Source organism: Corvus brachyrhynchos, unplaced genomic scaffold (genome assembly GCF_000691975.1).
Source record: "Corvus brachyrhynchos isolate BGI_N302 unplaced genomic scaffold, ASM69197v1 scaffold281, whole genome shotgun sequence".
NCBI lineage: Eukaryota > Metazoa > Chordata > Aves > Passeriformes > Corvidae > Corvus > Corvus brachyrhynchos.
This window is the reverse complement of record NW_008236509.1, coordinates 2914673-2917760: the sequence shown is the minus strand read 5'-3', so window position 1 is coordinate 2917760 and position 3088 is coordinate 2914673. Positions and strand designations below refer to the sequence as shown.

At 41.2% G+C, this 3088-nt stretch overlaps 1 long non-coding RNA gene across 1 annotated transcript; it reads right to left on the bottom strand.

The window, feature by feature from the left end:
- Positions 1-1341: 1341 nt before the first annotated feature.
- On the bottom strand, positions 1342-2849 carry LOC108444720. Its single transcript, XR_001859372.1, has 2 exons — positions 2197-2849; positions 1342-1940 (listed from the first exon to the last, which is right to left on the bottom strand). It is a non-coding gene; the product is annotated as an uncharacterized LOC108444720 (long non-coding RNA).
- Positions 2850-3088: the final 239 nt, after the last annotated feature.

Genomic DNA, 3088 nt, shown 5'->3' with positions numbered 1-3088 from the left:
AGCAGGCAGCTGAGGCAGCCCAGCCCTGCTGCCACGCCACATCTGGAGGCAGCAGCACATGCTGCAGCACTGGAGATCATTCCTCAGACCTTAAGCAGATGATTCCCATTAAACTGTTACCTTAAGTACTTATATCTGTCTCCTAGATATCAAATGACATTTTTGACTCTATAAAGGATTTATTTTTTCCAAGTGGAGACTCTTCATTTAGTTTTTTTTAAGAATTGAGAAACAAAAAAAAATCAGTACTGCTCCAGGCTGGTGCGCTGCACAGATTGTGTTACAGTGCTTCAGTTTAAGATTTTGGTCTTAACTAGAGAGAAAAATTGTATTAGCTTATGTTTCAGCAAGGTATTTTGATGATATTAAATTCTTGACTTCAGAGAGAAGAACATACAATATCACTACTGGCTACAGGCACACAGTTATGAACTACAGTTCAGAAGGCATTTCAGCCCACCAAAGTTCGGTTCCTAAACAGCAAGTAACAGCTGCATTTGAAACAAAACCATTCCTTATTAAGACAAGAATCCAAGTATATTCAGAATCATTAACATGCCTAACATGACGTCTAAATACACATTTTAATATATACGCTTTAATCTACACATTAAAAAAAAAATCTAATTAACATGATCTATCAAAGGAATTTTTCTAACCCTGATTAGATCCTTCAGAAAAGCTGCTTATAAGTATGCTGGATACCAGGATACTGTAAAAGCACTTACTCTCAACATACTCTTTTGTTGTCTTAGAGAAAAGTGTTACAAAATACCATTTGGTAACAAAAAGATAAAATGTACAAACTTCGAGAAAGATTTCCTAGACAGAGGATGGCAACGTGCAGGAGGGGTAAGTTTAATGAGAAAACTGCGGAAGTCTCCTTTGCTGATCTCAGGACAAGATTTATCTCATACACTGGAAAAGCAAATCACTGGATAAACTTATCTGATGGTTATGGACATTAGTGATTAAGTTTTCCATCTACTCCACCTCTATTAAGACCACGTAAAAGAAATTTAACTTAACAACAGCTGTCATAATTTCTGTTTCACTCAACTTCACTGTGTGATTGCCAGAAAAAAGGATCTACTCCAGCAATGTTCAGGGAAACACCGTGTCTGTGGTTCATTTAGTGGTATAAATGCATTGTCTATGTTTCCCTGCCTGTAAATCTGGACTGGTGCTTGTTGTTTGTGATTTCTCATGTAACATGATTCTACAGCCACGTACCTACCCCCACATTCTCTTTAGAGAAATTCTGTAATGGAAACAAACATCACAACGGTACTCTTTAAAGTTCATGTTGCCATTACTTGAGAAAAAAATCAAACAAGACACTGGCAGCTTTACAGTTTATTGATACATCGTTCCAAATTTGGGACAAGAAACTCCACAGCAACACATTCACTCTAGAAAACCAAACACTGCAACTAGATGGAAAAGGCATTTCGTATCAGTTCCATCTATCACCCTCCTCTCAGGCCCACTTGAGGGAAACAATGTGCTCTAAGGTAATAATATAATGGAGATTGGTGGAGATCCTGCAGGGAAATAGAAAACTGTGGGTCCTTCCCCTCTGGAAATGGCACTTTCAATAGTATCAGCAGCATAAATGCTTCATCATTAGCATACAACTGGAGTCATTTTCTGTCATCAGGCCTCGTTCATATGTAAAACAGCAACCCTCCTGTTTCCCAGGGAAAGAAGGTCTCCCACCCCCCACCTGCGCTCCTCCAGCTGCAAGCAATACAGGTGCTAACTTATGCAAACACAAGGGAAACTCACTCTGCTGGTTTCTGGCTTTGGTGAGCTGCTGCTTCTCCCTCCACCCTCTGCCCTGGCCTCTGGGTGACTTGGTTTGTCTCCTCAGTGCTGATGACTTTCACACTTACCTTTCTGTCCCTCCCCATCCACGGATGCATTTCTTCCGGCTGCTTCTTGAAATGAGACACGAGAAAAGCAGAACCTCAGCTTTTCCTCCTGAAGTCTCCTACCTTTCTGCTTTCTCATTTAATACTGATCACTCCATCTTTTCATTCCAATGTTGAGGTTTTTTGTAACCTTTTTTTTTTTTTAACATCTAATCTGATTGGCTGTAGCCAAGTTTCTAAATGCATTTCACTGCGGAATTCATTTCACTCAGTGGTTCAGTATTGCCTGGAGTGCTACAAACTGAGTCTTCAAAAGACTTACTTGCTCATTAGCATACACCTTCCTCTTCTGAGCAATGCCTTCAGGTGCAGTCACCCTCTTTTCAAGAGCATATTCCTCATCTTTACCTCTGAGGCACATTCCTCCTGCTCATCTCGGCTTGCCTATCTTCAATCTGAAGGGAAAGCAAGACACCACATTTCATTCATCATCCCCCTGCAAGACGCTGATGCCTCCTTTGCTCCTACCCTGTTCCGTGCAGATGGTGCCCATTTCCCTTATTCTTTGTTTTAACAAGCATACAGCAAAAGATACAGGAATTCACTGTCTACAAACCAGGTGGCTTAGACTACTCTAAAAAACAATCTGCTTTAGCCAGTCCTCGCTAAAGTAGGCCTCTAGAACCTCTCTGGAGTTTTACCATTTAAATTTAGACTGCTTTAAATAAAAATAAAGAAAGACTAAATGGATATTCTCTCTGTTCTCTTGCTAGTTGACTTTTTGGCCTATACAAGAAAGCTGGAAAGAAATTTTTTACAAGGGCATGAGATAGGACAAGGGGTAATGGCTTTAAACTGGAAGTAGGTTTAGATTAGATAGTAAGATGAGATTGTTTAGTGTGAGGATGGTGAGACACTGGAACACATTACCCAGAGAAGCTGCGGCTGCTTCATCTCTGGAAGTGTTAAAGGCCAGGTTGGATGGGGCCTTGAGCAACCTGATCTAGTGGAAGGTGTCCCTGCCCATGGCAAGGGAGTTGGAACTGGATGATCTTTAAGGTCCCTTCCTACCCAAAACATTCCGTGACCCCATTACACGATTCTATTCAGGTTCCAGGCCTGCAGTGACTTACTGATGGGGAATGCCCGAATCTTTTGGAAAGCTCTGACATACAAACATATAAAAGAGGAGGTGGCGGGTGGTGGCTCGGCGA